The 13,185-nt window shown below is 43.1% G+C and overlaps 1 protein-coding gene across 1 annotated transcript in view; it reads right to left on the bottom strand.

Annotated features, from left to right (window-relative positions):
* The window catches only part of LOC102214474 (junction plakoglobin-like), a 105,254-nt gene that overhangs the window by 62,460 nt on the left and 29,609 nt on the right, over positions 1-13,185 (bottom strand). The window contains exon 2 of the mRNA XM_005751157.1: positions 5,904-6,068. The gene's annotated coding sequence lies outside the window, so the exon portion shown is untranslated. The remainder of the gene's footprint in view (positions 1-5,903; positions 6,069-13,185) is intronic.

The following is a 13,185-nucleotide window of genomic DNA, read 5'->3' as shown; positions in this document are numbered from 1 at the left end:
GGGGGGGGTCGATTTACAGTTGTTGTCTTACTGAAAGTGTTGTACAGTGCAAAAAGGAAAATGCATAGACAAACAGAAAACCTCGTACACCATTTGTTCAAAAGTTTTTAAATTTAAACTTAAATTAATCCGTGTTTAGTAAACAACAACATTGGTACATTTAATGTTAAATATCCTTTAATTTTCAAAACTATACTGAAAAACAATGACAGCATCCATCCTCATCATAAAATTACTTAACAGCTAATACATGGAGGTGGAGCATTTTTCTTTTTTCTTTAAATATGCATGTATTAAAGTGACTTTAAAGTGTTTTCTTCAAACAGGACACCTGAAAAACACAAAACTGTAACAATATTTGCACATTTAAGATTATCCAGAGTACATTTAAGCTGCAATCATTGCCTTTTGATTGTTGTGCCTCAGTCAAATGCTTAAGATGTGGCTTTCATTCTGGTCTGTTCACCCATGATACAATATCCTTTAATATCCAAATATCCTGTATATGCATACAGTCAGTTTTACTTCATTGATGAATCCGAGTGAACATTTGTCACTGTAGGGTCTTTACCTTACAATATAAAGTGACTTGAGACCAGACTTGTTGACTCTCAGTGGTGCTAAAACTGAACAGCTGTAAAGGTGTTCCTGAAAGTTGGGTTTACTAGAACAAAACAGGTGGATGACCACAGACCTCTCAGCACAAGGATGACAGAACTATTCCCCCATATAATAAATAAAAAAAACACAGAACACAACATTGAAATAGAAATAGATTAAGACAGATTACGATACCAAACGATACCAGATAAAAGTGCATTTACTGGATCTGTTCATCTCCTCTTGCTTTTCAAAGACAATGAATGAAGATGATGACAATGGGATGTACCTGCCACTGCAGGACAAGAGCCTGTGGTAGCTGTAGGACAGGGTGGTACAGAGGAGGAGCTAAACGTGCATGTACGAGACGCTCTGCTTCACTTCTTGTGCTCCAGTTAATGATATTATTCTCACCCCTTGTCATGTGCTTACAGGAATACTGCTGTTAGATGCCAAATGAAATAGAAATGATAAAGTTTGTTTACTTTTGCGGTTATTCTGTGTTTTCATGTGGGCTGTTACATTTTTCACATCACTGAAATGCTAACAGTTGTCCGGCTGTGGGATAAATCTCCTGTAGTGTAAATCACTTTACAGAATTATGGACACACCACATTTTTGTGTGGTGACATCACACGACAAAGACACAGCGTTTATTACTGGGCAACAAAAGTTTGGTGAAAAATGTCATTTAGTAATGACTGCTTAAATACAACAAACCGTGATGCACACACATTATAGGCTTGAAATACTTTATTAAATGCAGCAACATTTGAAAATATGTACAAATTAGTGATTATTATTATTTGCAACAGCTAAGTTTTTGGTAAGACTCTCCTGGAACAGAGGGGTACAAACCTATATAAAGTATAAATTTGTTTTTTTAATCTCCAATGTGGAAAGTTAAGGGGTGAGGTGAAACTTGAGTGGCCATCCATTGCTCGTGTGAGGCTGCAAAGCACACTGAGGAATGCCTGGTTGAAGACTGTGGCCTGTGCCATTTCCTCCCTTCGCAGGGCAACTTCCTGCTCCCGTGCCTCATTGAGCGGCAGCTGGATGTGGTGTTCCCACTGATCTTGGTTTAACACATCTCCATCTGCCTGCATCTCCATGGGAACACTTGTGAGGTCAGGTTTGGACTTCTTTCTCTATAGTATGAAACCTATCATCGTGTCCTACCAGCGATGAGCAGTTTCTGTGTCATGCCAAAAGGTGTAGCTGTCGACGCCGTCAACCAGAACTGAATCACAGACAAGGGAGGTCAAGACTAATGGTGGTGGACGAAAAACCCTCACATGTAGAAAGCATTTCTGAAACATAAGACATGCATAGCATAAGGACACACACGACATGACATGACATTACAACATAAATGAAAAAATGAACCCGTAGTGTTCATCAGATGTTGCTCATATGGCTTTACAATGACCCCTCAGAAGAGGAAGTTAATGCACAGCTAGCACAAAACAACATGCAGAGCATGGAGTTTTTATTGCAGCAAGTAGACAATGGCGTTATTAAAAAATGTCCAGGCTTGTTCAAAGTGAACTCAACACGCGACAAGTACTATTATGTTTGAACACACGAAGCACTCACCGTCCTTCACCATAGTTTCTAAAAATGCCGTGTCCAAGTCGGGGCCACTCTGCCTCCTGATGCTCGCCAGTCAGTGCCCGTAAATTGTGTCCATTTGACTATACCACTTCCAATCTATTCGATTTGCCCCACTTCAGCCGTTGTGGTACCCAACTGGTGGCATGCAGTCTGATGACTTCACATTTTAATACCTGCTTGGAACTGCGCCAGAGTAAAATAATAGTATGACCTAATAGAAAACCCTGAAAGCCGTGGCAAACCATGCCGAGTCGATCCAAGTAGGTACTAATGGAAAAGGGGCTGAAGAGGAAGAGACAGAGCCCTTACTGAGATGGTGAGTGCAGGGAAAGTGAAAGAAAATGTGTTTCTAGTATTCAAAACAGCAGCGCTTTCCTTTAATCACTATTAAAATAATTACTGGGAAAAGCTAGCGGCAGTCCTTCATCAAAGCACCTGATCAACAAACCTTGTAGTTGCTCCATACTCTGCTGTTTGTTTTACCAGCAAAAAGTCTGCAGCAAGTCTCCAGAACTTGCATTAAAATATGCAGATGAACTCTTAACTTCGTCTGATACTATGTTTAACTTATACAGCTTAGTAATGGCTGACAGCAGTCATCCTATTTTATAAGTGAACAGGGGTGAGTCTAAAGGGGGGCCTAGCGTCTCAATTAAATTACATTGATATTTAAAAATATAAAAATTACAACTTTTTTCACAAGCCAATAAAAATGTATATGGGCCAGTAAAACTCTGAGCCACAGACCTGAGAGGATTTAAGGTTGGACAGTGAATTATTGTTAATATAGTTAACGTCTACACCAGGGGTCGGCAACCCTAGGCACGCGTGCCACAGTTGGTACGCGAAGGGTTAACTGATGGCACGACCATAGCTGGACTGGCCATTGGGCATACCGGGCATTTGCTTGGTGGCCCGGTGACTTTTTTTTCCCCTTTGTAACAGTATAAACAATGAAAGGTGGTGGATTGGCCAGATGCTGGTCGGTGTGTAAAAATAACTCAGTTTGTTGGTGGCTATAGCGGAGCTTCCTCAGATTCAGTAACATTAGCAAGTGGTGGAGGCCAGCAGGTGGATGAGAGAAAGGGGAGGCAAGAGGAGGAGAGACCCGAGGTGGCTGCCAGTCCGAGTGTCAGGTGAACTGAACTTCAGGTAAGAAGTTATGACCTGCAGTCTATCTGGGTCAGATATAAACCAAGTTTAGGTGCAGTTTATTTTTGTTGTGCTGATGTCTGTGAAGGTTCTCAGTCATCCAGGTCATCGTAGTCAAAGGAGCTTGCAAAGAAAAGTCATGCGAATTCCTGAGATCAGATGGCCCATGGAATTCGCATGATTAAGGTGGGGCCAGGTTTCACAATGAGCTCACCCAAAACTCTGGCTGATTGGGACCCACACCCAGTTTCCCACCTTGGCTCAGGCGATTAGAGGATCATCAGGGGTCCTTTTGTCCCTCTGTGGGGGGTTACTCCCACTAGGTTTATATCTGGGACTCTCCACCATTTGACCTTAGAACTGAAGAAGCTTCTCGGATGAGAGGTGAAACGTCTTCAAGCAACTTACAGAAGTCCAGACACTTTTCTTTACAAGCTCCTTTGACTTTGTTGTGCTGACTTTTTACAGTCAGTTACAATAACTCGTACTGCATGCTAGCTAGCATGACGGAGTTTCTATATAGCTGGGTGGGTGCTATGATGTTACTGATAGTGAACTTTATTTAATTCACAAGGTTAGTTAGTAGAGTTTCCAACCGTCCTGTAAAAAGACGGAATCGTCTCGTATTCAGAGAAAATATTACGCGTTTCGTGTTGAGGTGAAAAGGAACAGTTTGTCCCGGACTTCAGCTACAATGAAAAAGACACAAAGCTGGAGTTATTCTGTCATTACGCTGCACAGCTGCCTCTTCTTCTCTCATCCTCTCCCCCTCCCTCTCCTGTTGCTACTTCAATCATGAAACTGATCAATGATCAGCTGATCGTCTCTCTTGTTTATTTATCGCCCACTTTGCGCCAGAAAGAGGAAAGCAGCGGATGTCGCGCTAAACAACAGCAGCACGTTTGATCAGCTGTTGCTAGAATTTATTTAATATTAATTTCTAGTATCAGCTGATGTTTGCTGGAGCCACAGCTGTAAAGCTGCTGGTCATTATGTCGGTTTGGTTATCTGGTGAGAGGGAAACATGAAGATGAAACCAGGAGATGTCCTTACTGGATCATCAGAGCTGAGCAGGTGATGGAGAAACAGGTTTACCTTTTAGGTGACATGGATGAGTTAAAGTTATGAACTGTTTCTGAGAGACAAATAACACCAGGATCCTTTTCTAAGTAGCTGACAGCTGGTAACTGTGCAGGGGCGGGTCTAGCAAAGTGTTGCCAGAGCTCATGTATTGGTCCAACATGTCTTTCTCAGTAACAGACTTTCAGTAGATATAATTTCTGAGAAAGGCCCAGAGCTCTTTGGAAAGCTTTCTATGGGGCACTACGAGCAAAGATTAATATAAACTCTTTCCATTTCCATTTCACCACAATCCAGTGATTAAATGGAAAGGTAGTCCTATGTTGTATCCTCCTTCCATGAATAGAATACACTCATATGAACTTTTCAGCTACCTTTTCCGGTTTCTCTCAGATATAAAACTCCATTGTTTCTCTCTCAAGAAAGAAGCAGCTGTCTCCTCAGTCAAACAACATTGTAACACGAAAGCTACTGTGTGTGTCCAACATACACAGTCTGACACAGCAGTTTCAGTTTACACAGGTTTTTTATTTTGCTTTGCACACTTCACTTCCCAGCTTCAAAGACGTGGCCCTCGGCTTTATGGCAAAGTTGCTCTAACTATGGCTGTCACCAGAACACTGCCACTTCTTGGCTGTCAATCACAGCTCCTTGCATCCCCACATCCCCAATCATTCCCATGCCTTTCAGACTAGTACTGAGGTGCTAGTCTGAATTCCCTAAAGAACCAGTAATTCATGCAGCTCCTTTAATGTGCAAGTATTGAATAAGGTGTTCTGGTCAATATCTTTTACGCATGCTAACTCGGGAGATGATCTGAAACAGTGCCTGTGCCAGACTTCCTGCAAAATTGCTGCACAGGGGTACCACCAACAAATAATATCAGACCTCATGTGGCTGACCGTTAGGTTAAAATAAGCTGCCTGTGAGATGCCTTTTCAGCACAAATGACTCAGTTTCTCTCTCCAGTGTGTCATACTAGCCTGTGCCTAATTATCACAAAGGACTGTTCTGCCTCAGCACACACCATGTGACCCTTAATGTTTATTTCTTAAACCAACGTTGAGTGTAGAGTGTCACCAAAGGACTGCTCCAATGGAAAATATTCCTTGGATTTAATCACAGGAAGTGGCAGGGTCTCCTGAAAATGCCCTGTGGATTTCTCCTCCCTGGTAGCAGTGTTGGACAGCCTCAGCACAGATACCACAAGTCGTTCCCAGTCATAAGTGCTGCCCCACCAGCTTATTAAACTCAGCCCAATCCATCCCAAGAAATAAGGGGTGACCAAGAAAGGAGCTAACCACTGCCCCAACTCTATACATTTTAACCTAACACCACTGGATATTTGTGAAAGTCACTATGTACACACCTAATTCCCACCCAACAACAACCCAGGCTGAAGCAGGGTTTGGTAGAGTCCACCATAGCCTATTGTGTACCACACCTTGGCACCTTACCAGAACTTTGTACGTCCTTCCAGTCTGGGCCGGCCACAAGGATCCCACCTCTATGAGCTGACACTCCCTGCAGAAGAGTTCGGGCTGCGTGCACTTCCAGCTCTCCTGCGCTGATGTTTGCACAAATTCACGTGAGTCAGGAGCAACACCTGTTCCCACTGAGATCTGAGGAGAAAAACAGTGGGGAGAGTGTTAGTGTGAGGCATCTATGCCAGATTGTTGGGGTCAGATGTTTCTTCCTCTGTGCCAGGCCACCATGCTGCTAAGTGGTCCTCTGGAAAGGTCACGGCCCTCTCCAACACACCAAATCCACTCCAGTCACCAGGAGCCTCATCATCTGCTCAAGGACCACTAGCTCCAGTATAGGCAATGACTCAAAAACCTCGTTCCCTGTCTCCAGATGACAGTTACAGAAGCAGCAGCAGTGGTTCTGCAGTGGTTCTGTGGGTCATCCACCTCGCCCATCCTGTGAGATGTGGTGGACATGGTTGGAGAGAGCGGTGGCGGGTGAGCTAAGTATCAGGGTCTACTTTACAATATAAAGTGCCTTGAGGCAACTGCAGTTGAGATTTGGTGCTGTATAAATAAAATTGAACTGAATTTTCAAAGCTCTCCAGAGATGGTTAATTGGGATAAAGTCTTGGCTCTGGCTGGACCTGTCAAAGACATTCACAGAGTGGTCCCAAAGCTATTCCGTTGTTATTTTGGCTCTGAGGTTATGGTTATTGTTTTATTAGACAATGAATAATGTATGTCTTGCCATGCATATTCATCTTTATTTATAGTACCTTATCACCCTATTAGAGTACTTAGCTCTCACACTGCAGGCTTACTTAGAATAGAATAGAATAGAATAGAATAGAATAGAATAATCCTTTAATTGTCCCACAAGGGGAAATTTGGTTGTATCAGCAGCAAAAAAGAAAAAAAAACAAAAACAAAAAGACCCCACACATAAAACAGAACAGAAACACAATTTTTACATATTTACATCATGGACAATAGTTACCAAAGCAGAGTACTGTACAGTTATTAAAATTAGAATACAGATAAGCGGCAAATCCAGATTGCAGTGTGCGAGGGAGCTTGTTGTTCCTAGAGTATTTAAAAGTAGGATGGGAGGCAGAGCCTTCAGTTTTCAGGCCCCTCTTCTGTGGAACCAGCTTCCAGTTTGGATTCAGGAGACAGACACTATCTCTACTTTCAAGATTAGGCTTAAAACTTTCCTTTTTGCTAAAGCATATAGTTAGGGCTGGACCAGGTGACCCTGAATCCTCCCTTAGTTATGCTGCAATAGACGTAGGCTGCCGGGGATTCCCATGATGCATTGAGTTTTTCCTTTCCAGTCACCTTTCTCACTCACTATGTGTTAACAGACCTCTCTGCATTAAATCATATCTGTTATTAACCTCTGTCTCTCTTCCACAGCATGTCTTTATCCTGTCTTCCTTCTCTCACCCCAACCGGTCGCAGCAGTTGGCCCCGCCCCTCCCTGAGCTTGGTTCTGCTGGAGGTTTCTTCCTGTTAAAAGGGAGTTTTTCCTTCCCACTGTTGCCAAAGTGCTTGTGGGGGTCATATGATTGTTGGGTTTTTCTCTGTATCTATGAAGCACCTTGAGGCGTCTTTTGTTGTGATTTGGCGCTATATAAATAAAATTGAATTGAATTGATTGTTTTCTGGAATCACCTTGAAGCAGTTAAAAGTCTTTTTCCATGGCCCCAACGAACTCATCCCACATCAAAGTTTTGTTTGAGCCACTGTCCGAGTTGCATTCCGCTTGGCCTCCCATGTACCTCTAACTCTAACTCTAAAATCCTATAGGCCCAATCCTATACCCAATGAGGGTTTCTACAGACAAAAACATAGATGTGCCATGGGCTTCCCAATGTGAAAGTGGAAACTAAAGCTCTTGGCTCTTTCAAAGAGAGAACCTATTCACTGGTACAGATATGTTAATAACACCTGGGCCAAATCAAAACCAAAGAAATATAAGCTTTCACTGTTCACATCAACTCAGTGGATAGAAACAAAGTTCACCAGGGAAAATACAAAGGATAATAGTTTGCCGTTTCTGGACTGTGCTGTGCACATTGAGGAAAATGGAAACCTCAACAGTGAAGTTTACTGGAAGCCCACATACACAGACCAATACCATCTCTTTGCTTCCAACCACCCTCTGGAACGTGGAGTAATCAGGAATCTGCAACACTGGGTAGAAATGTTCCTTCTAATCCAGAAGGGAAGGAAAAGGAACAAACACATAAAGAAAGCTCTTAAAGCATGTTTATCCCAATTAGGCTTCCATCAAATTAGCAAAGATGCACAGTAAAGAAGCTGAGACACCAATTAAGTAGAAACAGAATGGCAAACGAAACAACACTGTCATCCCTTATGGGGCAAGTTTTTTCAGAGAAACTCGGGCAAATATTCTCCAAGCATGACATCCCAGTGCACTCCAAGCCTAGCTACACACTGAGACAAAACTGGTTTATCCCAAAACTCCAAAAAACAAACTAAACAACGTAGTAGAAGAGCCACCTCGACGGGACAAGACTCAGATGCACAAGGTCACTCTTTTGAGGACACCATTGTTCTCATTTTAGATAGCATGAAAGAAGAGTGACAGAAGCCTACTTCTGTCTACTGTGAACAATCATTCTTGAATAGAAGGGGCGGTTTATGACACCAACTGTCTGCCACCTACAATCTAGTTTTGAGATCTTTCCCCAGGCGCCTGAACGCCCACTCACAGCTTGTGTCAGTTGATCTCAATAGATCACATGATAGAGAGAGGCAAGTCTCACAATGGCTTCACCGGAAAGCTTTGCTGATAATGACAACAACCTTTTTCACACCTTGGCTCAGGTAATAAGGCACATGATCAATAGTATGTCAAGGACCGTCTTAAGGGACAAATCCCATTGCTGCTCCCACTAAATATCTGGGAATCTCCAGTATTTGGTTATTGTTATTTATATTGTCCTCTGTGTCCACGCTTCGTGTTATTGTTTGTTCTAGTACAGTGTGATCACTGCTTTTGTCCTTGTCACATGACTAAATAGTGTCTCTGTATGTTTTTACTAACTTGTGTGTAACACCAACCTGCCAGAGTGTCTGCAGGTGGAAATTAGTCCAAGACTATAATCTGGGATATTTACATTTGTTAAAATGTTCATTAGTATGTATTGTCCCTCTTTCTAAATAAAATAAAGTAAATAAATTCAACAGAAGACGCTTCTCGGATGAGAGGTGAAACATCTTCAAGTAACTTGAAGTCCAGTTGCCTTTCTTTTCAAGGTCCTAGGATCATTGAGGTGTTGGTTTTTGTTTATCTCTAAATTTTGTTTTTCAGTTGACTTTTAGCTAATACAAAATCAAATACTGTGGAAACTAAGTCTGGCTTTTTACCAGGGAAAACATATCATTAGCTTCTGAAACAATGTCAAGGGCTAACAATATAAACTGAATCTAAAACACACATTGATTTTATGTGTGATTTTCAGCACCAGGAGTGCTGGTGGAGAATGTAGGGAAGACAAGAATCAAAGATGGCGGGTATAATTAACAATGAGTAGAAAGAAAAAGGAGAGTAAACAACCAGAGCAGTGAGAAGTAAGAGCATGAGAAAGAAGAACGAACTGAGCAGGAAGGAGATAACAAGAGGGATAAAAGTGAACATGTGATTGTAAAAGGGAAAGACAAGCTTTCTAGTTTTCCTCCATGTCAGTCAAAGAACCACACACACACAGAGACCGAGTGACAGAGAGAGAAGCTTAGTATTTGACATGATCACCATAAATGGGTGACAACGTCGCACTTAACAGTATATCTCTATCTCTCATTTCCTTTCCCTTCACTCGGCATCTACAAACACCTAATCATGCTGCCTGCTCTATCATTTCTCTCATTATCACTTTCTCTCTTCTTCCTCAGACTTTGTCTATATAGACCACTTCCTCATGCCCTGTCTCACCCTCTCAAACTGTTTGTACACCTTTTACTTGGTTTAGATCAGGGTTGGCTTACGCTCACACCATAAATGAACTGCTCTGGAGATCATTTGGAACCATGCCATGACCACCTCCTCCAGAAGGTCTATGTGCAGATGTGAAAACAATAATCACACATGGATGGTGACCAAAACAAACACAACAATGGGTAAAACAAAACAAATACTCTCAAACTTAATCTGAACAAGGCTGAAACTCCATGATAATATACCCCCACCAACCTCGCAAAAAGTACCAATTTCTTTTAATTTAAAGACGCAAAGAAGTAAAATGTTCAGTTTGAATGCTTAGAAAAAATCCAAACACATATGGCTTTTAAAAAATAAAGACCAATTCCAAAAATGTATTATTCGTAGATTAAACTACTGTACTTGGGGATCTTATTGTTTCATCCTACATAGTGGTTATGACACTCAGTAGTCCTCTGCTTCCTCCTTCCAGTTACCATACAGTCTGAGGGTGCTGGACTTGGGGTGAAACCCTCCATGCATGGAGCTTTCTTGTCTTCGTGTCAGTGGCTTCCATCCTGTCACGGCCGAGGCTGACTAAAAAAAACCAAACTGAAATGCATGACGCAGAGAACGTTTAAGTGACAACGTTTATGATTCACAAAAAGTGTAAGCGAACAAAACTAGAAAACTGAGTCGTGTCTTTAACTTGTGCTAAGAACAAACACCAAAACTAAGGGGCGCTTATGCGACCTGAGCTATGTAAACAATCAGTGATTTTTCAACTGTGGAAACTGCAGTTCTGTGGTTTGGGCCAAAGGGAGAGTCAGACTGGATGGCTGGGTCCTGGGAAGGGATCAGAGTCACTGAAACTAGAGTACATTTATTTAGGTATGGTTCCGGAGGAATACTGGCAGCTATTTGTTCTGAATAGTCCTTTGCACTGCCTACTTGCCGCGGGTGGATCAGTAGCATGCAGGGGAGAGTGGTCCAGGTGAGTGGTAAGTAATCCGAAATTCCTGACATTGAGGCAGGGAGGCAGGCAGGTGCGTGGAGTGAGTAAAACTGTGAGACTGTCGGGAGGTCCAGCGTCCGGATGGGGGTTCTATGGCAGAGATTTGCTTCTGGTAATCTGGTGTGTAGCTATGAAAGAGAGATACAAGGTGAGACAAGGTAGTTTGCTAAGACGTGTACAAAACACAGAGCTGGCCTGCAGCAACTGTGGTTAGCTGAGAATCTAGCGAAGAGAGGTTGAGCGCGCTGGCCTTATAAATCCACGGCTTAATTACCCACAGGTGCCAGCAATGAGCAGGAGCATGGTGCTTCCTCCTAGAGGTGGAACTGCCCCCCCCAATGGATGCCTCCTGGCGGCCGACCAGAATCCGCCCCGCGGCTTACCTGAAAATGTCAGAGATCATCACAGGGTCAAGTATCAACGATCGAGGTACCCAAGAACATTCCTCCGGCCTGTAACCCTCCCAGTCCACCAAAAACTGCTGCCCTCTACCCCGCCACCGCACATCCAGGATACGCCGAACGGTGAAGGCTGGGTGTCTGTCGATGAGCAAGGTGGGAGGCGGGGGGTCAGGAGGCGGGCAAAGGAGGCTAGACAGTACCGGTTTCACCTGGGAGACATGAAAAACAGGGTGAATCTGTAAGGCTGGAGGTAAATGGAGCTTGACAGCTGTGGGGCTATCCACTGTATAGGGACCAATGAATTGAGGCGACATTTTTCCAGGAGGACGCTCTGAGAGGGATGTCCTTAGCAGTCAGCCACACCTTCTGTCCTGGTGAGTATGTTGGTGCTGGTGACCGTCGCCAGTTGGCATAGCGACGTTGATGGGCTACTGTACATAATAGTGCCTCCCATTTACGAGTCCAGACCCGACAGCAGCACTGCTGGGGACAGCGAGATCAGCCTCCTGCTCAGGAAACAGTGGTGGTTGATATCCCAATGAGGCTTCAAATGGTGACAACCTGGTAGCGGATGTTGTTAACGTGTTGTGTGCATATTCCACCCATGGTAGATAAGTGGCCAAAGTTGACAGGTTATGCAGTGGAGTGTGGCCTTGAGCTCCCAATTCAAACATCCTGTCTGGCCATTAGTCTGCAGGTGGTACCCAGAGCTCAGGCAAGGCTTGGCCCCTAAAGCGGTGTAAAAAGATCTCCAGACTTGGGACAAGAATTGTGGACCTCTGTCTGAAACTATTTCTACTGGAATGCCATGAAGCCTGAAAACATGTTCAATTAGTAGCTTAGACGTTTCTGCTGCTGTGGGCAGTTTCTCTAAAGCTATAAAGTGTGCTGCCTTAGAAAACCGATCTATGACTGTGAGTATGGTAGTCTTTCCTGCCGAAACCGGGAGTCCTGTTACAAAATCCAGGGCAATGTAGGACAAGGGTGATGAAGCGTGGCCAATGTTCCCTCTAATGTGCCGACACCGGTGTTTTAGCTAGCAAAGCGGCGTGTTTGGTTTTCTTCCTGAATACTGTCGTTGTTTATATTTACTGCAGGAAGAAACGGTAAAAACGGCGTTTTATAAGGAAAACGCTCGAAAGCCTGTGAACAAAAACAAAACCAAAGAAAACCCCACCCTTTCCTATTGGTGGAAAAATGTACCATGTCGACCAATCAAAAAATGATATGGCAACATGGCATTTAGTTGTTTAGGAAGGGGGAAGTTTTAGGAGTGACGGCGGAGATTGAGATGTGAGAGATTTGTGACATTTAGCATAAATCTTGTGTAGTTAGTGTGTAGTTAGTGTGTAGTGTAGTCAATAGTTTTGTTGTGTGTGTCAGAACAATGAGGCAATGAGAAAGTTGTGTTTTCAAAATTGGCGTTCCAAGTTATTTTTCTTCCAATAGACTTAACATACTACACAGGTCATGAACAAGACTTATTTAAATTTTCATTGTAAGTGGGCTAAAGCAGTTAATTAAAAGTAAATAAATAAATGTAAATAAATAAATGTAAATGCTGTAATTTGATTATTTTAATAAACCATGTGACTTGGATGGATTAGATGCTGGCGTGACCACAGTGCACACGTCTACTGTTGCTCACAGTGGTCCAAGGGATGCTCAGGGAGTTTGTGTGTTTGCTCAGACACATGAAAAATTAGAGGGAACATGGGCTGTAGCAGCCCTGCAGGATGTTCATTATGTGATTTATTCCTGGCACATACTGAGCACGCAGCCACATACTCCCTAATGTCCTTATCTAGCATGTCCCATCAAAAATGTCTTTTAATTAGAGTAAACCATCCTATCTCTGCTGGGTGGCACACGAACTTAGAAGCATGCACCCACTCCAGCATCTTGGAG

The sequence above is a fragment of the Pundamilia nyererei genome, unplaced genomic scaffold (genome assembly GCF_000239375.1).
Source record: "Pundamilia nyererei isolate P.nyererei 1_Seehausen unplaced genomic scaffold, PunNye1.0 scaffold00302, whole genome shotgun sequence".
NCBI classification, from domain to species: domain Eukaryota; kingdom Metazoa; phylum Chordata; class Actinopteri; order Cichliformes; family Cichlidae; genus Pundamilia; species Pundamilia nyererei.
This window is presented reverse-complemented; position numbering and strand designations above follow the sequence as displayed.